General features: G+C 33.6%; 1 protein-coding gene across 1 annotated transcript in view; it reads left to right on the forward strand.

Moving 5' to 3' along the window:
• The window catches only part of LOC123656350 (POU domain, class 6, transcription factor 2), a 161,792-nt gene that overhangs the window by 17,848 nt on the left and 116,684 nt on the right, over window positions 1-27,260 (forward strand). The gene's annotated exons all lie outside the window — the stretch shown is intronic.

A 27,260-nucleotide genomic window follows, 5' to 3' on the forward strand; every position in this document is an offset into this window, starting at 1 on the left:
CTTAAATTGATTAAATCAATGAAATAAGGCAATTATATTCTAATACAAATTCAAATAAATAAGCTTTAACTCCAAATACAATTTGTATAAGTTATAAATTATACAGTCTCTTAATATAAAATTTAACTGAATTAAACCCATTCATTTCGGGTCTGTCTTAGTCAGTCGAGACTGACGCAGAGCTACGAAGTTTTTTGTTACAAATTTATATTAGATTTATACAAGATTTTGTTGATTGTAATGAACATTAACGATATTAATTATACATTCTTAAAAGTTATACTTCACTTAGATCTAAAATACATTTTTTTATATATTTTATTTTATTTTATTGCATGAGTTTTGTCTGTTTAGATTATAACTGACTAACCTAACCTAACTATTTACATTATGAAAATCAATCCTAAACTATTATATTTTATAAAACGTATGTATATGCCATAGATATGTGTAATGGTCTGGGCGTTTGTGCTTGTGTATTTTTTGTTTCCGGACCTGTGACACAGGAGTAAATCTTACTGCGGACCGTTGATATTGAGATGAGACGACTTATTTTCATTTTATTATTTTGGAAAATTAAAAAAAAAAAGTTACATAAAAATAATTTTTACAATTGATATTTTATTATAATATTTGGTATGGTCTAAAATAAATAATTAAAAACTATATTTTTATTGTCAATTTTATAATTTTTATAGCATATAAAAGTTGGACGCTCCATTTTATTCGAACATCGTTTCTTTAGACTCAGACGGACACTTGAATGTCGTCTCATTATCTTTAATTATATCCCGATTCTTCGGTACCCTCTCGATCTTAAATAATATTATTTGTACCAACATTCAAGTAATATTCCGTAACCATTTTTAGTTTAGCTTAATTAATTCATCGACTGAAACTGATTTACCAGTAAGAAGTAATTTCGAATGTCGAAACAAATATTAATTGAAATATGTTAATTATTAAATTTGATTAGTTCTGGATGGATTTTGATATCAAGCTGTTTAGAAAGTTTTAGGTTAAATTTTAAATTTAACAACTTTAGGTAAGTGATTTTGTCCGTGAGGTTTTAAGCTTATAATAATTATATTATTATTTACTTATTCCATTCGTACCTTAGCTTACACTTTCTATATATCTAAAAAAATAATATACACATAACCTCAACCGTCTGCTTTCTATATACTATATCTATTACGTATGTATATCCTGTGTCAATGTATTTGGCACTATTATTCTTTTATATTACTAGATTAGTAAATAAGCGTACGGCCCGCGTAACTATAAGCGATTACCGTAGTCTATAAACGCCCACCCGTAAATGGGTTCCCCTGCGATACCAAAAAAAAGCCTATAAACGCCAGCAACATCAGAAATATCTCAAGCCCATTACCGCTCCTTCACCAGAAACTCTGGTCACCTTAACACACGAACACAGCACTGCTTGAGAGCAATGCTATTTAGCTATTATGTTCTGTAAGGTTGTAGTTCTTCCCCAGACGGGCTGCTCCAGTTTTTGAGTGGGATATATATTGCTGTGCTCTACCCAGGAATATATATGTATTTATATAATGCTATGTATTATATAATATATAATACGGAAAACATAGTGCAGATAACATTAATTTTATGTCGTCATGTGGGTTAATCCCTATCTATTTGGAATTTATGAGTAATAATTAGTAATTCAAAATAAAATATTAATAAAACGCATTTAGATGTATAACCCGGCGAGCGCAAGATTGGGTGTGGTCAACCCAGACTAAGATAAGTCGATCAATATCTTAATACCGAATTGTTATTATGTTATGTGCGTCTGAGTAGCTGCGCGGAGTAAGAAAAAGCAAGGCATCCATAGTCGACAACCACCTGGTGAACTGTGTGAAAAGGGTTGAAGTTGTCCGTGTAACAATTTTGAAAAAAGTCGTTAGTAACTATTACTTATATTATTAACTTATTATCAAAGCAAGTTATTATGAGTTTTTAAAAAGCTAAAGCCAGTTCTTCTGATTAATCCGGTAACGATATTGACAAACAACTTCCCTCGTTTCTTTCCCTTTGCAGTTTTCGCCAGTAGATGCCGAACAAACCCATCAAATACGCTATAATACGCTCTAGTGGATTGGAGGTCGCTCTACTTTATCAATCTTCTTAATTCTTAAATCTAACGAGTCCGTACGCACTCTGCAATAAAGCAGTCGACTTAAGCTCGAATTTCAAGGACTATTCATAACGTAATCTTTTATAACTGATTTATCAACTATCCACTATTGATACATTTACTAAAGGAACGTCGTTTGAAAAGATATACTGTCAGTGTTCTCCTCGAAATCTTTGTTTACCAATAGAACTTCGTAAAATGTTCTACGATGGATGCTCTAAAGATCATGACCACTCACATCACCTTGGTAAAAATTAAACAGACATGTAGAGAGACGTGAATTATATAAAACATAAAAGGACTGCTAAACTTAATACATTCTTACCAATGCAGTTGATGTTTATGTATGGAACATGCCATTTTCGTCCGTGATAACTGCATAAGATCTAAATAATAATAAATAAATAAATAAATAAATAAATAAATAATACTAAATAAATTTATTTGTGAAAACACACTATATCAGGTTAAAATTATATAAAAAGAAAATATAATAAAATATTAATAGGTTATTTTTAATATCTAAGATTTTATTTTTTTGTGTTACCCACATTAGGAATTCTAAACATTTTTGAATATCATATCAAAAATTGACCGCTCCAGCGGGGTTCGAACCCGCGCCTCCGACATACCGTGTCGGCGCTCTAGCCAATTAAGCCATGGAACGATGCACCCGCTCGAGCGAAATTTTCGATATGATAATTTTTAATTTCGGTTTAAGCGAACCGTGGCGCCGTCTATAGTGAGCTCTTTACAGAAACCCGTAACTATTCAAAGTTTCATATTACAATGAAAATCTTTGACAGGAGACGACACCGTGCTATTTTTAATATCTAAGATTTTATTTTTTTGTGTTACCCACATTAGGAATTCTAAACATTTTTGAATATCATATCAAAAATTGACCGCTCCAGCGGGGTTCGAACCCGCGCCTCCGACATACCGTGTCGGCGCTCTAGCCAATTAAGCCATGGAACGATGCACCCGCTCGAGCGAAATTTTCGATATGATAATTTTTAATTTCGGTTTAAGCGAACCGTGGCGCCGTCTATAGTGAGCTCTTTACAGAAACCCGTAACTATTCAAAGTTTCATATTACAATGAAAATCTTTGACAGGAGACGACACCGTGCTATTTTTAATATCTAAGATTTTATTTTTTTGTGTTACCCACATTAGGAATTCTAAACATTTTTGAATATCATATCAAAAATTGACCGCTCCAGCGGGGTTCGAACCCGCGCCTCCGACATACCGTGTCGGCGCTCTAGCCAATTAAGCCATGGAACGATGCGATTAATTGGCTAGAGCGCCGACACGGTATGTCGGAGGCGCGGGTTCGAACCCCGCTGGAGCGGTCAATTTTTGATATGATATTCAAAAATGTTTAGAATTCCTAATGTGGGTAACACAAAAAAATAAAATCTTAGATATTAAAAATAGCACGGTGTCGTCTCCTGTCAAAGATTTTCATTGTAATATGAAACTTTGAATAGTTACGGGTTTCTGTAAAGAGCTCACTATAGACGGCGCCACGGTTCGCTTAAATCGAAATTAAAAATTATCATATCGAAAATTTCGCTCGAGCGGGTGCATCGTTCCATGGCTTAATTGGCTAGAGCGCCGACACGGTATGTCGGAGGCGCGGGTTCGAACCCCGCTGGAGCGGTCAATTTTTGATATGATATTCAAAAATGTTTAGAATTCCTAATGTGGGTAACACAAAAAAATAAAATCTTAGATATTAAAAATAGCACGGTGTCGTCTCCTGTCAAAGATTTTCATTGTAATATGAAACTTTGAATAGTTACGGGTTTCTGTAAAGAGCTCACTATAGACGGCGCCACGGTTCGCTTAAACCGAAATTAAAAATTATCATATCGAAAATTTCGCTCGAGCGGGTGCATCGTTCCATGGCTTAATTGGCTAGAGCGCCGACACGGTATGTCGGAGGCGCGGGTTCGAACCCCGCTGGAGCGGTCAATTTTTGATATGATATTCAAAAATGTTTAGAATTCCTAATGTGGGTAACACAAAAAAATAAAATCTTAGATATTAAAAATAGCACGGTGTCGTCTCCTGTCAAAGATTTTCATTGTAATATGAAACTTTGAATAGTTACGGGTTTCTGTAAAGAGCTCACTATAGACGGCGCCACGGTTCGCTTAAACCGAAATTAAAAATTATCATATCGAAAATTTCGCTCGAGCGGGTGCATCGTTCCATGGCTTAATTGGCTAGAGCGCCGACACGGTATGTCGGAGGCGCGGGTTCGAACCCCGCTGGAGCGGTCAATTTTTGATATGATATTCAAAAATGTTTAGAATTCCTAATGTGGGTAACACAAAAAAATAAAATCTTAGATATTAAAAATAGCACGGTGTCGTCTCCTGTCAAAGATTTTCATTGTAATATGAAACTTTGAATAGTTACGGGTTTCTGTAAAGAGCTCACTATAGACGGCGCCACGGTTCGCTTAAACCGAAATTAAAAATTATCATATCGAAAATTTCGCTCGAGCGGGTGCATCGTTCCATGGCTTAATTGGCTAGAGCGCCGACACGGTATGTCGGAGGCGCGGGTTCGAACCCCGCTGGAGCGGTCAATTTTTGATATGATATTCAAAAATGTTTAGAATTCCTAATGTGGGTAACACAAAAAAATAAAATCTTAGATATTAAAAATAGCACGGTGTCGTCTCCTGTCAAAGATTTTCATTGTAATATGAAACTTTGAATAGTTACGGGTTTCTGTAAAGAGCTCACTATAGACGGCGCCACGGTTCGCTTAAACCGAAATTAAAAATTATCATATCGAAAATTTCGCTCGAGCGGGTGCATCGTTCCATGGCTTAATTGGCTAGAGCGCCGACACGGTATGTCGGAGGCGCGGGTTCGAACCCCGCTGGAGCGGTCAATTTTTGATATGATATTCAAAAATGTTTAGAATTCCTAATGTGGGTAACACAAAAAAATAAAATCTTAGATATTAAAAATAGCACGGTGTCGTCTCCTGTCAAAGATTTTCATTGTAATATGAAACTTTGAATAGTTACGGGTTTCTGTAAAGAGCTCACTATAGACGGCGCCACGGTTCGCTTAAACCGAAATTAAAAATTATCATATCGAAAATTTCGCTCGAGCGGGTGCATCGTTCCATGGCTTAATTGGCTAGAGCGCCGACACGGTATGTCGGAGGCGCGGGTTCGAACCCCGCTGGAGCGGTCAATTTTTGATATGATATTCAAAAATGTTTAGAATTCCTAATGTGGGTAACACAAAAAAATAAAATCTTAGATATTAAAAATAGCACGGTGTCGTCTCCTGTCAAAGATTTTCATTGTAATATGAAACTTTGAATAGTTACGGGTTTCTGTAAAGAGCTCACTATAGACGGCGCCACGGTTCGCTTAAACCGAAATTAAAAATTATCATATCGAAAATTTCGCTCGAGCGGGTGCATCGTTCCATGGCTTAATTGGCTAGAGCGCCGACACGGTATGTTGGAGGCGCGGGTTCGAACCCCGCTGGAGCGGTCAATTTTTGATATGATATTCAAAAATGTTTAGGTTATTTTTATCACTTTTATGATACAGTAAAAGTATTATTTTTGTGTAGTATTACGAAAAAAACCGACATCAATTACATCGACGAGTAATACAACGTAGATCGACGAAAAAAATAGTATAGTAACTACGCGTTATCAAAGATTACTCAAAAAGTAGTTATCAGATCTCAATAAAATTTATATGTGACCACGTGACAAACATCAGCTTTCGATTAAATTAAAAATTATTAAAATCGGTATCACCCAGTAAAAAGTTGTTGCGGATTTTCAAGAGTTTCCCTCGATTTCTTTGGAATCCCATCATCGGATCCTGGTTTCCTGATCATGGTACTAAAAGGATATCTTCTTTCCAACAGAAAAAGAATAATCAAAATCGGTACACCCAGTAAAAAGTTATTGCGGATTTTCAAGAGTTTCCCTAGATTTCTCTGGGATTCCATTATCAGATCCTGGTTTCCTTATCATGGTACTAAACTAGAGATATCTCCTTTCCAATAAGAATTATCAAAATCGGTACATCCAGTAGAAAGTTATGCGGTATAATACAACGTAGGTCGACGAAAAAAGCGTCAAGTAAAAACGCATTATTAGATATAACTCGAAAAGTATTTGTTAGATCTCAAATAAATTTAAATGGGACCAATTGACAGACACCACCTGCCGATTAAAAAAAAATTGTCGAAATCGGTCCACACGGTCAAAAGTTCTGATGAAACATACATAAAAAAAATACAGTCGAATTGCGAACCTCCTCCTTTTTTGGAAGTCGGTTAAAAATACTCTTGAATTAAATCTTGTTTTCATATTTTTGGCCAAAACGTGACGAGCATGTGGCTTAAGCAATAATTTTCAGTTTCAATTGTTAATTTAATTAATGAATTATTTTTTTAATTTCAGCCTTAAATATATTTCAAAATATAAGTAAATATTAATATAAAATTCGAACAATATTCAAATAGCAAATTTAATTAAAATAGATATAATGAATATTAATAAACCTAAAAGAAACTATAGTACATCATATTTAAATAACCACTGTAAGAACTTTATTAACGAACAGTATAACGGATTTTACAAAATTTTCGCTGACGGTTCTAAGGATGGCCTACACATAGGTGCAGCATTTTTTGATGCCGAATCTTCAGATTCAATTTATTTTAAAATTAGTAGTAATATTTCTATCATGCACGCTGAGCTATTGGCTGTTTCTGAAGCTTTATCATACGTATCCTCCATTGATTACGACAAATTTGTTATTTTCTCAGACTCTAAGTGCGCTCTTCAACATGTAGCTCGATGTACATCTAACGCTAGAAGTACTCCCGTAGCATACATAATTTTAAAACAAATATGTAGTTTGAGAGAAAAGTCTAAAACAGTTTTTTTGCAGTGGATTCCATCGCATATTGACCTATTAGGTAACGATATAGCGGATATTCTAGCAAAGTATGGCGCTTGCGATGGTATAGAAATGATTGTTAGGCCTATTTTTTCCGAGTGTTTACACATAGTTAAAAATAAATGCATTGATTTGTGGAGAGAATATTTTGATAAAAGGTCGAAAGACAAAGGCATCTGGTACCGGACCATACAACCTCACCCACCCAATGTACCTTGGATAGACACAGTGTTATTGAACAGAAAAGACGTTGTCACCGCTTTACGGTTGCGGTCTGGACATATTCCATTCAATAAATTTGGCCATTTGATGGGTATAACTAAACACCCTAATTGTTCAGTTTGTAGAGTAGTAGAGGATGCCTATCATATATTAATGGAATGTGTTAAGAACGAAACCAGAAGACGCCAATTTTTCCCATATAAACTGTTTTATACGAATGTTGGAGAATGTAATAGTATATTGACAAAACCAGAATCTATTTCGGCAAAGAAATTGTATAAATTGGTCGATGAAGTTCAATCAATCATGTAATTGTATTAACATAAATGTATAATAACAGAGCGACATAGTCGCAGTAGCGGCAAAGCTCTTTAATAAAGAAAAAAATATATATAAAATTCAATTAATCAATATTATGCCATTTTTGGTGCGAACTTGTGGCATATGTCCAGCAGTGGACTACGATAGGCTGAAGTGATGATTCAAATAAAATAAATGCTATATTAAAACCAGACGATCACTATCACGGTGTGCTACACCAACCTCCGTGTTACACTTTCTAACCTTACGCTCGAAGGGTTAAGTAACAAATATAAACAAACATTTTTTAAGAAAAAATAGCTTATATTTTTTTTTTCAAAATAAGCTTATGATTTTGTTTGCATTTATTATTATATGCGAACACAATTATTTCGTTACAATTTGAATACTACTAAGCCGCATCCAATTTCGTATAGGTTAGGAAGATTTTGTGTGAAATCAGAACACGCATTTACAAGTCAGACAAAAATTCTATTCATTGTTGTTTTAGCTTAAATTTTACTTGTAATACTCGTGAAGGTATACATACCTACTTGTATATTGTAGACTTACAATTAATCATTTTTATTAAATATTTCTCAACTACACACATTGGTCAGTTCTTATTATATCAGGTATAATCTATATTTGCATTCACACAATTCATTTGAAAGCGTGTTATTTCGTTACGAGTATCTTTATCATTTTTGGTTTATGAGGCTTGATTTAAATATAACCTGACATAAAATCTCCGTGCGTTAATCAAATAGATAAAAAATAATTAATTTTCAGATAATGTCTACTTGAATATTTAAGTTATTATAATAATTATTATAATAACAAATGTTTAAAAATATAATATTCCGTTTTATAGTACTTTTGAGTGTCTCTTTGATTAGTAATAACTTTTTGAAGTATCTCGATATAAACTTATAAAAGATCTAATGAAAATCAAAAAGCTAGATCAGATATAACTGTCATTTAAAAAAAAACACAATAAGCGTCTTTCTACTAGCACTTAAAGAGTTAAGGGGAAGTCTGGGTACAAAGTGTAATTATGTTGATTATTTAGGTCGTAATGCGCTGACTACCCCTCCCCCTGTCATTAATCGCCCACCCCCCTTTCTTGCTCCCTTTATTATTTCGTTTCAATTATTTTTGTGATTATCTTTTTACAGCGGTAGCGCATTAAAACTCAAAAAATAACAACCACATTAAATGTTAATTAGAATCGAAGTAACAAGATGACCGACGTTTTTTTCTTTTTTTTTATGGTAAATATAATCTTATCGAGGAATGAGTCGTTACGCTTACATTTCAAGATTAGTATTGGTTTACTTCTTAGCAAGCGTTTTGTGAGTACTTAATCTAATTTTTAAAAGTTCGCGTTATTTAATGAAATAAGAATAAATGTATTATGTGTTATTTTTTAAAATTATTTACTTATCGAACGATGTGTATACAATCCAATATTTTTAATCTATATTTAATATTTACCTTTTTTTGGTATTTGTAATAATTTAATCAAACTAAAAATCATCGCTACATAAAAAGTACGAACTATATAATATTTTTTGTTGTCAGGTTATCACCGATGGGATAAGAGTAAGATACATTTTATACTAATACCGCTGGAGGCAGGTGCGTTAGACATTACTTAGCCAATTGTGATGACACATAGAATTTAAAGATAATGCGAGTAAATAGAAATCTGACGAAAAATGCTAAGAGTTAAAAAATAAATCTAATATTTTTTTTTAAAGCAATAAATATCACAAAAAAGTGTTATAAATTTGTAAGAATTTTTACAGTATTATATGTATACATTTTTAAGAATTTTTACATTAATTTAAAATTTATATTTGTTCTAAAGTTAAAAGTACCTATAATATTATTTTTTATTTTTTTATTTGTATTTATAACGTCCACTTTTACCTTTTCAGTTACTCTATCTAAGTACCACAGGTAATATTAGCACCAGATAATAAGTATAACAAAAACAAAAATATTAATATCGTAACGATTTTTGATGTAATAAAAAACGATTCTCCTATTCTTAATACGCACTTTTCATTCATACAAATACATCTTTATTGATTTCATATTCACACAGACGTTTCTAGCAATAGTTCCTACACGTATAATAAAACATAATTACGTTTAATACAACGACGCGTGACTATTAACAATAGAGCTCGGATTTGCCAACCCTTTCATTCAAATCACTAATGAATCGATAATATATACACGAAAAACTACTTTATAGATATAAATATAAAGCCGATAAACGTTTGAAAAGTTTTAAAAATCATATTATTATACGCAACGTTTATGGATGAGCAATTTTTATGATTGTACACGTATTGTACAGATGTTTGTTGTTAAATGTTTAAATCTTTTCGTCGCAAGCAGTTCCGTGTTTGTGTCGCCGATTGTAAATATTAATTACTTCATTGTTTTCAAAATAATAGTTTTAAATGCATGTAAATGTATTAAGAAAGTCCTTTATTACGACTAGCCTAAACTGACCCGGTAAACTGAAGGGGGCTATGTATAGTAGTAGACTGCGATAGGCTGACGGGAAACGTGAAAGTATAGATAGAGATCTTTTTCTTTATTTCCTTCTATAAAATGGCCCTCTGAGTAAGAAGAGTAAGAAGTGAATTCTATTGCGAAGCTCTAGAAAAACATAATGGATCCGCTAAAAGTCTGTATGGCTGAAATAAAATGTTTGTCATGAGCGATAATCGAACTAAGTGTAACTCGTCCGTAATTATTAAATACGCTTCAGCCTCTAATATCCCACTACTGGGCATAGGCCTCTTTCCCCATGTAGGAGAAGGATCAGAGCTTAATCCACCACGCTGCTCCAATGCGGGTTGGCGGATAATTATATTCCCTACTATGAGTAACGATCGCTATCAGGTGTATATGATAACAACCGGGACCGACGGCTTAACGTGCTCTCCGAGGCACGGTGGGGAGACCCACAAGGACTGCACAAACGCCCAGACCACGGCAAACACCTGTATGGCCAATACAAATGTTTGTCATGTGTGGGGATCGAACCCGCAACCGCCAGCGCAACAGGTACAATCCATGGCTGTGACCGTTGCGCCAACGCGGCGGATTATTAAATAGCAACAATATATTTTACTAGCTGTACTCTGCGCGCGTTGCTACGCTTTGTTTTATTTTTTATTTTATGTCTTACCGACTCAGAAACCTTTGGGGGCCCATGCACAACACTGCTGATTGCATTGCATGGCATGATCAAAGCATAGTTTACGATTATATAAAGGACATACAGACAAACATTTATTTTTAAATATGTAGATGTTCAGAAGAAAATACCAAAAAGTTCGGAAGCGAAAATATTTGTCGCTTACAAATTTTTATGCACACATGGTGCGTATAAAGAACATTATTTTTTTAAATGTTACTAGCTTTTACAGTTATTAAAGTTTTAGTCTCAGAAATAAAAATTAGACGATCTTATTGAACTCTATTTAGTATTTTTTCCGCAATTACAAAATATATCATTGTATACGGCCTCTATCATTTTATTCATATTATTCTGTTTATTAAATAATGAACTTTAAAATTATGTTTTTATTAAGGTTCTACCTAAATGTTTGTTAAAGTAGACATTGATTACTTAAGAACTGTTTAGGTCATGGAACTACTTTAAATCCACTTAATATTCGGGAATATTGGGGATTGCTTATTTAAGTAAAACATTTTTTTTCAACACAGAGAGAATCTTACTTAATTGAAGGATATGAAAAGAAATAAGATTAATTATTATTATGACATTTTCAAAAATCTTCATTTCGTATAATGCGATATAATATAACAAACAGAACAATTTATAATTGTGTTTGCAGGCAAACGAAAAAAAACCGACTTCAATTACATCGACGAGTAATACAACGTAGATCGACGAAAAAATTGTCAAGTAACTACGCGTTATCAAATATTACTCAAAAAGTAGTTATCAGATCTCGATAAAATTTAAATATGACCACATGATAAACATCAGCTTTCGATTAAATTAAAAATTATCAAAATCGGTACACCCAGTAAAAAGTTATGCGGATTTCCGAGAGCTTCCCTGGATTTCTCTGGGACCCCATCATAAAATTCTGGTTTCCTTATCATGGTACTAAACTAGGGATATCGCCTTCTTACAAAAAAAGGATTATCAAAATCGGTATATCCAGTAGAAAGTTATGCGGTATAATACAACGTAGTTCGACGAAAAAAGCGTCAAGTAAAAACGCATTATTAGATATAAATCGAAAAGTAGTTGTTAGATGTCAAATAAATTTAAATGGGACCATCCCGAGTAGAAAAAAGGTCAGCCTCAACCAAATCATGTATCTGGACCGGATCAGGATAGAATAAGGCATGCCTGATCCGGCAAGCTCTATCAAGACCAGGTCCGGTCCAGACAAGGATAGCCTGATATAAAATATAAGGAAGTATGGTAAGGCATACTGGATCAGGTCCAGGTCCGGTCCAGACAAGGATAGCCTGATGTAAAATATAACCAAGTATGGTAAGGCATACTGGATCAGGACTCGGTCCGGTCCAGATCAGGATAGCCTGAAAGAAATTACGCGAACTGAGCCTGAATCGCGCTATTAATGTTTTAAATGCACTTAGTATATATACAGTTATCAGGAGTCTAGCAGGAAGTCCATTTCTACACAGTGGAGCAGTCGTAAGTAATAGGAAATAGTTAATTAGTAAGTTAATTATTAGAAGTTAATAAATAAAAATAATTAATGTTTAAAGTAAAAACATAAATTAATAATACATTGGAAAAAATAAACGGAAATAAATATCATAATAATTATATTAAGTAACATATTTATAATATCAATTCGCTTTTTTTTTTTTTATTAAACAATTTTTTTTTTTTTTTTATACAATGATAGGCTTGCGTTTGACCACTATTTCACCTGATGATAAGTGAAAATGTGGTCTAAGATGGAGCACGCTTACCTAGAAGTAACCTATTCACTCGCGACTTAAAGATCCCCAGGTTATAATTTTCTGGAAACACAGATTTTTTCAAGAATATACATTCGTGCTTTTTAAAAGGACCGGACCGAACCGGCTGATCAGGATGAGATGAGATTTCCTGATCTGGACCCGATCAGGAAATCTCATCTCATCCTGATCAGGTCCAGACCAATCATCTGCGTTACATGCCTTATCTAGTCCTGATCAGGCATGCCTGGTCCCGTCCTGCTAAGGAAGACGAAAAAATTTCTACTCGGGATTGACACACACCACCTTTCGATTAAAACAAAATTTGTCAAAATCGGTCCATGCGGTCAAAAGTTCTGATGTAACATACATAAAAAAAAATACAGTCGAATTGAGAACCTCCTCCTTTTTTGGAATTCGGTTAAAAAAATAGATAGATACGTAATTTGGTTTTTGTACAAATATCAATAGAAAACAATTAATATGTTAAAATTTTCCATAAAACCTGCCTGCGTATGTGTACATTTAGTTGTAATGTTCCATTTCGCAACTGTCACTTATCAATTTAAACCGAAACTATCAATCTAACATTACATTCGAATACGTTCACAAAACGATATTAAAAAAAAATAATAATAAAAATAAAACATTTAAAATTAAACATCGAAATGATATAAAGCTTTCATTTCAACAGTTCACATGAATCTGAGCGTTTCAAAGCGTGTTTTTAGTCTATTATTTATTAAAACCAGTAAGTATTCCGTAACAAAACATGCGGTCAAAGCGCGCGTCAACAGAATATACGAACATTTATTTAATCTGGTTCCAGCGTTCGGAAAATTGAAAGTGGCGGAACGGGCGGGAGCGTGGGCCTTACTGCGTCAGTATAGGAGCTATAATGCAACGAAAATAAAGAGTACACGCCGTGGACCATTGATGTATCTACTGATCTATTATTATATTTAGCGCGTTAACCGGGCCTCGATGAAAGTGAAACCGATTTCAATTGTTATCTCACTCGCCGGTTAATTGACCGATATTTGTAAATGTTCGCGGGGTTAATTTCGTGTTTAAAGCGAGTTTCTGATGGAGCGGAATGCGGGGATATTGGTGACTGTTCGTGGAAATTGCACACTAGTTAATAATTTTCGTTATATTGTTCTGTGGGCAGCGTGCGTGTAAGGACAATATAAAGCAGATGTTTTACGTCTTCTGCCTTCTTATAGATAGCGTTGCTTAATCATGATACTATTTTATTACTGTACTGTCCATACACTACCTATTATTTAGATGGAATTTACGTCCAACTTTACTTTTAATTTTTTGTTAGTTATGAATTAAAGATACAAAAATGATAAATATTTAGTTGACTAGGAATATTTAAGTACAAAAAGATTATCCAAACTCTAATAAAATGTGGGTACAATTTGAGATTTTTTGTAACAAGAAAAATAAGGTAAAAAATCACACATTAGAATAATTTTTTACTGCTTTCCGGACCTATCAATGATATAGGATGAATATCAAGATCTTAAATGTCTCAAAAATACACCAACAGGGCGTGTAAGTTTAAGAAATAAGGTGCTCCAAGTGGGAGCTTAATACCTATTAATTAATACGCCACTAATTGTTATCAATTAGGTTATCTCGGGCAAGTGAATGTAAATCTACATGTACCTACGCGTTTAGTTCCCATTACATAGGACAGAACCTTTTAAGTATTTTAGTCTTTTTAGGTATAAATTTTTTGGAAACAGCAGATAAAAATATTGGATAAGAGTAACATAAAAAACGCAATATGTGTTACAAGATATGTGTAAACTTAACTATAGGAGACATCACCATCATCATCAACATCATTTCAGCCTATTGCAGTCCACTGCTGGACATAGGCCTCCATAAGTTCGCGCCAAAAAGACGCTGCTGCCCGTCTTCGGCCTGTGTATTACAAAGACAGGCCATCGCCGGCTTTACTAGTTCTAAGGTGGTAGTGAAACTGTGTCATTCCTCAGTCGCCTCCTACTACACCCACGGGAAGAGAGGGGGTGGCTAAATTCTTTAATGCTGTAGCCACACAGCTTAGTGCTATAGGAGAAAACGATATACTTATTCTGATTATTTTAATTTCAAAAGACTATAGGTATTTAATAATATTGATATGAAATTTAATAAGGTGCTCATGTCATTTTTTTCTGTAAATTTACTTTATTAGTTCCCCCCTCGCCTCCAAAATCATACGCAATAGCAATCTAGAACATTCATTACAAGTAATTTAATTGTCATTTTTGCTAAAACATATTTTTAAGTTTTACACCCATATTATCTTCATAAAGCCACGGTCACACAGTAATAAAACAGCTATAATATATTTGCCAAGTCAGGCTGCATTACATACAATCGTAAAACACGTAATTAGCTTGTGTGATTCGCATACAATTAAGGTGATACTTTATGATTCGAGATAATACTAATTCACATATTTTAAAGAAATAAAATTCAAAATTAACAATCTTTTTATTGAAGTAGGCTTCAAAAATACTTTAGAATCGTTATTTTATAATTATAATTATATTAATCATCAATAAAATTCATTATCTTGAATGTGAATCTATCATCGATCAAAAAGAAAGCTATAGGTATGCTAATACTGATAACGGTTTTCGAAGGGAACAACATACAGGTTATACGCACTCTTTTCTATTTTGTTACATTAAATTATATACAGGTACCGATTAATAAATAGTTTTCCCATTCACACACACGCACAAAGAAACGCACCAGCACTAGCATATATGCACGCAAAAATACACACAAATAAATACCAACACACTATACGTTCATATATACACGTATACGTCACACATATACTGCAATGTGTAGCGGTCATAACTCACGCATTAGGGCATTTTACACCAAGTTTCCTTCATAATTTAGTTCTCTTGATGTTGTCGCTATAAAATGTTACTACAAAATTGTTATTACCACATTACTATTAATAAAGTTCAAAGACGAATGTGATGTTTATTATCATATTAAATGAACAAAGCATGTAGTTTCGTCCTTTTTGCACTTACGAATTATGAAGAATTTTTATTTGATTTTTTTATTTAATTATTATTTTAATTTGAAATTTTATAGAAAGAGATAGCTTTTTTGTGTTATGTATTTTTGCGTGATATTTTATGCGCTTATTAATACAGTAGGTTATTTTATACGGTTTCAATTGCAGTGAGTATATAACAATTTAGTTTACTATAAAAAATTAACAAAACTTAATGAATTTATAAATATTTTCGATATTTTTTTGAATGTACACAAGAAACTTTATTTTCGTTAGATTTTTCGATTCCATTTTGTTTAACCTACAAAAATAAGACATCAATTTATACAATACTTTATACTTAAAGGTGCATTAAGTGAACATAACTAAGTATATTACTTCCGGAACATAGGTAGAAAATGTAATATTATTTTCTAAATAGCTCTCGTCCCATCTCTATTCCTCGGGCGATTTGTATAGCGATGCTGCATTGAATCTTTTATGCATATTTAAAGGCAAACAAATTGACATCATCACCTACAAAAGTCTCAAAAAAGGTATTAATTAATATCCGCAAAAACAATCTTCTATATAAAAAAATAGTGTTTCTAAGCGCATAACTCGAGAACGGCTCGACCAATTCGGCTAATTTATTTTTCGTTTGTTCCTTAAGGCAAGGAAGGTTTTAATACTAAAAAAATTGCGAAAAAATAGTTTTAAAAAAATACTATTAACTTTTGACACAACGAAGTCTAAACATTCTTGAATATCATATCAAAAATTGACCGCTCCAGCGGGATTCGAACCCGCGTCTCCGACTGACCGTGTCGGCGCTCTAGCCAATTAAGCTATGGAACGATGTACCCGCCAGAGCGAAATTTTTTGATATGATGATTTTTATTTTCGGTTTAAGCGAACCGTGGCGCCGTCTATAGTGAGTTCTTTACAGAGACCCGTAACTATTCAAAGTTTCATATTACAATGAAAATCTTTGACAGGAGACGACACCATGCTATTCTTAATATGTACAATTTTATTTTTGTGTTACCCACACATTAGGAATTCTAAACATTTTTGAATATCATATCAAAAATTGACCGCTCCAGCGGGATTCGAACCCGCGTCTCCGACTGACCGTGTCGGCGCTCTAGCCAATTAAGCTATGGAACGATGTACCCGCCAGAGCGAAATTTTTGATATGATGATTTTTATTTTCGGTTTAAGCGAACCGTGGCGCCGTCTATAGTGAGTCTAAGTTAAGTCGGAGACGCGGGTTCGAATCCCGCTGGAGCGGTCAATTTTTGATATGATATTCAAAAATGTTTAGAATTCCTAATGTGTGGGTAACACAAAAATAAAATTGTACATATTAAGAATAGCATGGTGTCGTCTCCTGTCAAAGATTTTCATTGTAATATGAAACTTTGAATAGTTACGGGTCTCTGTAAAGAACTCACTATAGACGGCGCCACGGTTCGCTTAAACCGAAAATAAAAATCATCATATCAAAAATTTCGCTCTGGTGGGTACATCGTTCCATAGCTTAATTGGCTAGAGCGCCGACACGGTCAGTCGGAGACGCGGGTTCGAATCCCGCTGGAGCGGTCAATTTTTGATATGATATTCAAAAATGTTTAGAATTCCTAATGTGTGGGTAACACAAAAATAAAATTGTACATACAACGAAGTCTGTCCGGGCAGCTAGTATCTATAATCAAATGGTAGGAAAGTCAAAACTGTACATTGAATATTTTTTTTAAAGAATACTTGGGGTGTGATCTACAATCGATACCGAAGCCAAAAATATAGTTTTTAGAATTTTTGTCTGTTTGTCTGTTTGTCTGTATGTATGTCCGGGATAAACTCAAAAAGCATGAATTTACTTTAAATTTAGCAAGAATATTATTAAGAAGTCGGGTCAACATATAGGCTACAAATTATCATGCTATCACCTACGGGGAACGAGCAGTGAACCTTTATTTCTTCAACGCATTCTGTAGCAACGTGCAATCTAACGACCCATATTTGAATGTTGTTATTATGTTAATAACCATGCTATAAGCTAGCTTCATACTATAAATAAAGACATTCTGTAGTATATTTAGTATCAGCATTGCACCCGTGCGAAGCCGGGGCGGGTCGCTAGTTTAAAATAAAATCCTAAATGAAAATGATACTGAAATGTCACTTTCGTTTCGTTGTCACAGTTTTCGTTATCATATATTTTTCTTTGAGAAAACAGCAGCAGTATTAGATGAAACAAAATAACCAACTGTACTATAATTTAGTTAGTTTTTGTTACACGTACAAACTGTATACGTTATCTATATGAATGAAACTTTTCTCGTCGTGTCGAAAAGGACATCATTAAAATTAAAAACAAAATTTAAAAAAAAATCATTTTATATTATTGATACAATAAGCACAATAATTTTTCATTCGAAAATTAAATGATGAAATAATGTTGCCATAAATTACAATAGCATTTTCCAGGGCTCGCATCTCAAACAGAGTAGCCCTCGTTCTGAATAATATAAATACAAAACGCATTTATAATTGAAGACTAATTGATTCACATTAAAACTCACTTCATTTAAACCTTATTAATTATTGAAACTCTTTACGAAACATTGTCACGGCACTGAAAAAATATAAAATTAAAAAAAAAATCTCTCTGGATTCCTCGAAGCGCGTACGTAGAGAGCCCTTGTCGCACTCGACGTACAAAAGCACTCATCATTGCCCTTCGGGTGTCCCGATCACTTATTATTTCCGAACAGCATTGTTCTAAATTTAAATTGCGCGGTAAAGTCGTGCGTGAGCGTCATTATACTTTTTTATTATTATGCCTGTTTAGGTGTATTAATTATGTGGCAACATTAAAAAAATATAAAATTCGCACAAGTTTTATTTTTACACTAGCTGTGCCCACGACTACGTCCACATAAAATAGTCTTTGGACAGCATTTTTTGGATTATAAATACTGTCGATTGGGAATTTACACGTACAAGATGATTTTTAAATTGGCAAACCTTTTTTATTTATGAAGCGATAGACGTAAAACAAACATTAGATGTTAAGTTAAGCTTAGCACAATATATTAGTGAAAACCACATCTAAATTATATAAGTTGTTTCTGAGATTATCGTGCAATACACAAACGCAAAGACAAACAGACGAATATTCTAACAATGATTGTTTTGGGTGCTATTTGCGTTGTTAAAGGTCCCAATAATATTTTTTCTTATATATATCTTCCATGACAACTATCGAGACAGCGATCCCTTACATTTTTATTAGGTATAGGTATGTATTGATTACAAGCAAGACACTAATGATGAACGTTAGTATTGCTTATTAAGTTATTAGATATTTTGATTAGTAAATAGTCGCAAAACACTTTGCTACTTACAAAACTTCTTAATTTGGTTATTCAATATATAAATCAAAACGAAAAACATTATAGTTTCATCATATCGTGAACATTAAAAGTACTTTTACCTTTTACATCCCTACGAATGTCATTAAATATTGCATTCGTTTATAATGCATTCGACTTTTTGATGATTTCGAAGAAGCCGCATAAATATATAGAATTAAAAACACATAATGGCTGTATAATCAACTGTTTTTAGAATTAGACATCAACCGTCGCCGGCCGAAAAAAAAAACAATAATTATAAAGCGCGCGTAATTCTAATTTCGAATTCAAATTAAAGCCGCTTAATGCGCGGGAGCGACCCCGTTAAAAAAAAAGAGTTGACGAGTGCTCGCGGAGGGTGGTAATTTTTCATTAATTTAAGTTCACCATTCCCTGTTTTGTTTGCTTTTAATCGCATTTCTAATTAATCCCGTCGAGAATAACGTGACAACTGTCGACTATGGCGGGCATATTTTTTTTTCCGAGTATAGCAGATGTCGGCCGATTTCCATTTGTTTCTGAGATTAATGATTCGGTACGATTGTGAATTTTTCCGGTCGGCTTTTGTTGTTTTAGAAGCAATTTGTCCGCTTACTTTTGTAGAGAGGCATTCGTTAAAGCTTCGACAAATGATATTCGAGTCGAACAGAAAAAAGCATTAAGCGAAAAGGGTACACTGTTAAAATAATCTCGGTTAAGTATTCAGCGATCCTTCCTAATGGATCGTCGTTATTCCGTTTGTCTGAAACCTATACGCTATTACGATTTCAATCTGTGGCTGCATGCGCTGAGGACTGAACTTAGAATGCCGGCGTGTTTTATGATTTTTTTATACCGCTAGCGTTTATGTTAGATACCTATGCTTGACAAAAATAAAATACAATTTAAGACTATCATAATTTTAGCAAAACTCATCTCATGAAAATTTTGTTAATTATTTAATTTTTTCCCGTTGTCGTCATTAATGTTTATGTATTATTGTTATTTTTTAAGCTTTCCTTAAATATTGACAGGGAAGGCTATTTTTTTCTAAAATTAATGTAGCTGAACCCGCGGGGCACAGCTAGTTTAGTAATACTTTTAATACAAAGCTACAGTATTCATAAGTAAAAAGGCAACATGTTACATGACTTGTAACAGAACAGACAAGCGTCAACACGAATAGAACCGCAATGGACAGCGAGTCTGACAAGCATGGGCTTCCTCGTAATAAAATATAAATATCTTTATCACAGTTATCGGATGTAGTACAGTGGCGGACTGACCTGAAAGGGCGCAAGGGACACGCAACAAATTACCGACCCTTTGGGAATTATATTTAGCAGATACACTGAGTAAAGTTAAAATGTTATATGAAATGTTTTAGTTTGATATTTTCATTTTTATAAATTATTATTTTCCGCGCCGATTTGTACGCGCCTTAATCACATGTCCTATTTAACCTTAATAATTTAAAAAAAATATATTTTTACTCTTTCGTTTTTTTTTTTTTTTATGTATTAATCCATTCTATTGTATTATTGAAATCATTTACGATAAATTTTCACATTACGTTTGGTATTTTTAATCGTTTTTAAACGGTCAGCTGTTGCCTGTAACATATCTACTTTATCCATCTTAACAGGGTGTAGAAAAAAAATGTACTTGATTTTTTTCATGTACTAATAATGATATTTCTAAAAATATACATATAATAAATAAATATACGTATGCTAGATTGAACTTACTTATAAAAAAAAATCTATCAGTCGCTACTATATCGTACCCTGTCCCCAAAGGTTACGATCGTATATGACGATTCAGACTAACATCCCCCTGCTGACATAGCCTGCTTCATAGGCCTCTTTTTTCATGTAGGAGATGGATATACAATAAAATATATTATTAAATAACGTAGGAATTATTTGCATCTTTTTTGTAGATGTTTCGATATAACACAAGAAAACAAAGTATGCAACTTAACCGGTATGAATACTTTTAATTATTATTGGCAGGTAGTATTGTTACCAAATGTATTGCATTAGCAATCATATTCCTTATATTGTTTATATGTAATCAATAAGAGTTTAAAATGTCGCACAGTCACAGCCCTAAATACATTTATTGGGTATTCCCTGGGAATTTCCTTATATAATAAATAACAGCATTACTGGATATTTTTAGATAATTCTTCGTAAACAAGACTTTAAGATAACTAATAAATTAATTCTATTATTACAAATATATAGTAAACATTTATATTATAGTCCTTTAAATAAACAAAATTTCGCAACTTATTATTTTCATTTTGTAGATTTTTATTTAAAAATGATATAGTCAATGTTTAACTGAATCTAAATTAATAATATACTAAGGCATCTTTGATTTGTTCATTAAGATATTCTAAATTTGATTTTTTTTCTGTCTAAAAATGTATTTCAAAATTGAGTGTATCCCGTAGGTTAGAATTAAGACCAGAAGTCAATGTCTTGATTATACATATATATATTAAAATTTTCTGTGATATATAAAAAATTAGTACATAACTATTTTTTATCAAGCATTTTTTTTTATTCTTGACATAAAGTTTCGAAACTGTCATACTCTCTGTCTGTCTGTGTCTGTCGGGTCTGGCTGAGAGCCTACTGCGCAAGCTTTCAGCTTACGGAATACCCCCGAGCCTGTGTATCTGTGATATCAGATTTCCTGAGTTGGCGATAATTTCGGGTGGTCTTAGATGGCTCCTCGTCTGACTTGATGGCGGTTAATGCCGGTGTCCCTCAGGGATCAGTTCTCTCTGCAACCCTCTTCTTGATTCACATTAATGACCTCCTCAGGCGCGGTATCTTTGGATACGCGGATTACAGCACTGTTACGGAGATATACGTGTCTGGTCCCCGAGCTGGTGGGGCTGAAACTCGAGCATAGAGAGGCTCTGGTTGAACGTATGAATTTGGTTTTGAAAGAAGTATCCGATTGGGGTGATGCCAACCTAGTCAAATTTAATGCTTCCAAAACGCAAGCGTGTCTTTTCACCGCTGAACGGAGTCCATTCCCATTAATTCCGACTTTTCGAGGTGTATCTGTACCGATCACCGATAGTATTGATCTTCTAGGCATAAATATTTCGTCTAATGTGAACTTCAGACAATGCATAGAATCCAAGGCAAAAATTGCTGGTAAGAAACTTGGTATCCTTAATAAAGTCAGGCAGTACTTCACACTGGAACAGCTTCTTACTCTGTACCAAGCACAAGTTCGATCGTGTATGGAGTACTGCAGCCACTTATGGGATGGCTCTGCCAAGTACCAGCTTGCTCATCGGTGACGAATCGCTGGCTTGCTCTAGACTTCAAAGTCTCGAACATCGGCGCAATGTTGCCTGTTTGTCGATATTTTACAGGTTATATTTCGGAGAGTGTGCTCTAGAACTATACAATTTGGTTCCACCATCACCTTTCTAACACCGAACCGCTAGGCATCGCATGAATCTGTACCGCTATGTGGTTGAAATCTCACGATCTCGCACTGAATGGTTTGCTTCCTCGTTCCTAATACGCACCGCAAAAATTTGGAATGCCCTTCCGGCTTCCGTTTTTTCAACAAACTATAACTTGGGTATCTTTAAATCAAGAGTGAATAGGCATCCTCTAGGCAAGCGTGCACCACTTTAGGCTGCATCTTCACTTGCCATCAGGTGAGATCGCAGTCAAGCGGTAGTCTATATATATAAAAAAAAACTATAACTATAAATATTAGATTTAAAAAAACGACGAACATCATTTTTCTTCTTCAATATCGATAAAATAAATTAAAAATATTATATTCAAATTCACCTCAAGGTATCGATATTTTAAATCCCTGCTACTAAGTTTGATATATAGATAAACATAAATTAAATAAAGCATCGAAATTAAGTAAAGTATCGAAAACTATGTTTCGATATCTTATCCTGATAGAGATCGTTACTCATAGTGGGGAATATATTCTCCAACCCGTATTGGAGCAGCGTGGTTGATTAAGCTCTGATCCCTCTCCTACGTGGGAAAGAGCCCTATGCCCAGCAGTGGGATATTACAGACTGAAGCGAACTTATCCTTATAATTATAAATAAAATAAATAAATAATTTATTAATTTATGATTATAAGTAAGAACTTGAGAAAGCTTATGGCCAGAAGTGGACTGTAATCGTTATGCGAATACCTATTCGCATAACGATTATTTAGTATCTCAATTCATTAGTTTGCTAGTATTTTTAAACGGTAGTAAAAAATTCATCATTCCATTGTAAAAATGTTGATTCATAGCTAAACAGAACCTTTTGCAGACGAGTCTAAATATATACCTTAAACGAATATGGTAGATTTGTACAATTACTACCACTTCCGATTTTTGATGCGGGAAACCTCGTATTTGAATAACGCATTACGAAACTAAAACCTATAAAATTAAAAAACGAGGGTGCTTTAGACCACACGACTGAAGTAAAACTTCTTTAGCAATAGGCCAGCACTGTGTCCTAGAAATACGAAACGTAACTGGCTATGAGAGAAAGAGAGAAAGAAAATGTGTGCTCGCACCTCTCTCTCTTGCTCCGTTCGCCTCATCCAATCACATTTTTCGTAACGCTCTCGTCACGCATTCACCAGCTTACTCTCCAAGTCAAGGGAAAAAGAAAGAAAGAAGAAAAAAGAAGAAAAGAAGAGACAAAAGAAGTTTTACTTCAAAACTCTTTAATATATCATGACTGACTTGACGCATAAAACAGAATCAAACATAGACACTTAATAAGTACTTGAATATAATTCAAACGAGAAATATTACTTAAAATATGAGATTCTCTTTTACGTCATAACACAATGCGGTGTCAAGATTAAGTCACAAAGTGTTAAGCGACACAAATTTAACACGTAACCCAGTGCCAAAATAGCCGACACCTTAATATATAATACGTACACAGCCTTTATCGTCTGCAGTGCACTATAAGTGTCTGGAGCCTGTAAATTTTCGCAGGCGATCTGCGGCCGGTCTTTGTGCTATTAATTTGTAATGTCCCCCCTACCAACTGTGCGCACGAGGCCAGCGGAAGGAGGATAATTCTCGACTCTTGATTGTCGATCGACTATTGGTTACGCTTTAAATATCAAATCTAAGTTACTTTTGACTGATTTAATAGAAATGTGAGATTAATAATTAGAATAGATATAAAAAAAGTTATACTGTTTTTTATAATAGGAGTTTTATTATATATAATATAATAGGAGTTCAAACTTGTCTGAAAGAAATCGCTCTTTCAGCGATAAGATCGCCTTTGTACATTTTTTTTTGTATATATATATATATATATATATATATATATATATATATATATATTAACAATTTATTTAATGATTTCATAATAAAAATAATCTGAATAGAAATTCGATCGGCGCCAGGCTAATCAGTATTCAATTATAATATATGTGTATCGATCATTATCGGCACTCGTTGTACGCAATTTGTACGATCTTTAATAGCAGTGCAAACATCCGCAAAAATGATTTGCAACATACGGCGTATAATTAACAGCAGCTCTTAACTGATAAATCGTTTCACTCGGATACAGCCACCGATCACGAAACCAACGTTGACTAAACCGATATCTCGAGATATATCGACGGATCGGTGCCCCGCATTGAGTCCTCGCCGATCTTCAATGGGGGTCCGCGTTTCCGATAGGATTAAGCCAGACTTACTGCTCGGTCAGAAACACGGCGCGACGCAGTAGCCCCCCTTCCCTTCTGGAACCTAGCCTCACCCCCTTATCGCCCGCCGCATTAGGAGCAATCATATTCGACGGCTGCTACGTTTTGGCATCAGTTCCTATTGCTTAGGCCGGTCGGCTATTTGCAGAACAATGATCGGTCGTGTCTTAGTTTGTAATGTTGTTAAGGTTCGGATTTGTTTGCCGGCGAGCTCATTGTGGTGCTCGTACACTTTTAGTGTTTGTTTTAAGTGAAAAACTTTACATCGATCATGTTTTGCTTGGAAATCTGCCACCTCTACGATTTTATTATGAGAAAGTTTAAAATACATTACTGGCACAGTATAAAAACTATAGTGCTTTTTCAAAAAATAATAATAATAATTACTGTCAATTTCTCGGAGTAATAAAACTCTTAGCATGTTCAGGTGATGACCGCATCGTACGCTAAATCCATATACGAGTAATATAGCTAACTCAGAAATACACAGGCTCATCATTCGATATAGCCATTAACATAGGCATACTAAATCTAAACCCTATATGTTTTCTAAACATAAAAAGTCATAAAATATTACTACCTATATTTACTTTGACTTTTATTGGTTACAAGGAATTGAAGTATCGACGATTTGTATCAGAGAGCAAACAAAATTAAACCGACTATTATTCGATAATAATTCTACGTATTCTAGATCTTGCTAGGGTTTCTAGTGAAATGGATACAATAAATAAACAACTAATATTTGCTACGATGACGTCATTACTCAAGTTATATGTATGTATGTATCGCTAAAACCAGCAGATCTTAGCAGATCCAGGGTATGGTATATTGTTAATATCGATAGTAAGAATTATCAAACTATTAATAAATCTAAGATTTATTAAACATTGGTTGAAATAAATAGCGGTAATGTACATAGCTTACGCAAAGTATTCAGTGTTGCTAAACATCAGACGGCGCTACGGTTTCCCCTAGGTAAATAGATGAGAATTTTCCTTCAAATTTTGTCGGATCTTGACCTACTTGCAGACGAGTTGAGGGCGGTCATGGTTGCGCGTTCTTTTGCCACATTCCTTTATTTGGGTGTGTGAATCTTGCCTCGTGTTATCCTTTATTTAGCTTACGTCGGAATTTCGGTTCGATATGTGCGTTTTTACAGAGCTTGTTTTGAATTAGCATGTATTTTCTGGGGGAAAATACATGTAATGACGTTGTTTTTCAAAATTTTAAGGTTTCGTGTTAAATGATTGATGTTTTTTCTTACACTTTTATTATAAGTGAATGAACATTACATAACTTTTCTGTACTTTGGATAATAAAAAGCAAATTTCTCGACACGATAAATTTTTATCTGTTGATTAGATCTTAATTTATTGGAGATCTTTATCGAAGTATGTAGATTATTTTTTTCACACTTTTATTCGACCTCACACAGAAATATTTAATTATATTTTTTCATTTTAAATATGTTTAATATATACTTACACACGGTCGTCTTTTCCTGATTTAAGAAACTAATGCCTTTGTTTTAGGTAAAACAACCAATCGATAGAAATACATATTTTTTGCGTTTTGACATTTCCATTATTAATTTATATAGTTGCGAAGTTGAAACAGTATTCTTAATTTTGTTTTTAATTAAACATTTCTTGAATCATTTCTTATCTATAAGTGTCCTTTTAAATTTAAAATATCAAAAGATCTTCTCGACGCATTATTAAAACTTTTAACTGGCAATATGATCTCTGTATTTAAATGAGAATTATATTTCCAATTTTACGAGATCCTATCATCTTGAGTAAGTTTTATTACAGTAATGTATATTTTTCTTCGTCATCATTTTTAACGTATAGTCTAAATAAACGAAGCTACTTTTTTGTTTTAAAACGTGTTTAGGAATGTTCCCAACCCTTACGAATAAAGGAAGACCTGTATCCGCCCTCGCCAGACATATCTTGACCTAATGTCCGTAGAGATGTTATAGCTGGTCATGGCTACACGTTCTTTTGCTACGTCCCCGATTTTGTAAATCCTTTTTCTGTGTGTCTCGCCCTTTCTGTTTTGTTACGTTATTCGCTTGTAGATCTTGATGCGCTAGTTTATTCGGTCAAGTTTTATCCATTTAGTAAATTAAACTTAGTGATGAATAATTCCTGTAATTTTTGAATGATATGTAATATGTAGTTAGTATTAAATATACTTTGAAAATCATTGTTTATAAGAATTAAGGATACGATGATAGTAACTACAGTAAAATGGATTGAATAAATTTGGAAGCAAATGCAGTATTTTTAAATGAAAGAAAAAAATTGCCAAGTTATTCTATTTAAAATAATATTATTAATCGTAAGTATTTTAATTCAAACAACTGAATATATCTTTTTTTTTACTTCTTTACACATAATTAACCATATCTTGCTAATTC

The sequence above is a fragment of the Melitaea cinxia genome, chromosome 9 (genome assembly GCF_905220565.1).
Source record: "Melitaea cinxia chromosome 9, ilMelCinx1.1, whole genome shotgun sequence".
NCBI classification, from domain to species: domain Eukaryota; kingdom Metazoa; phylum Arthropoda; class Insecta; order Lepidoptera; family Nymphalidae; genus Melitaea; species Melitaea cinxia.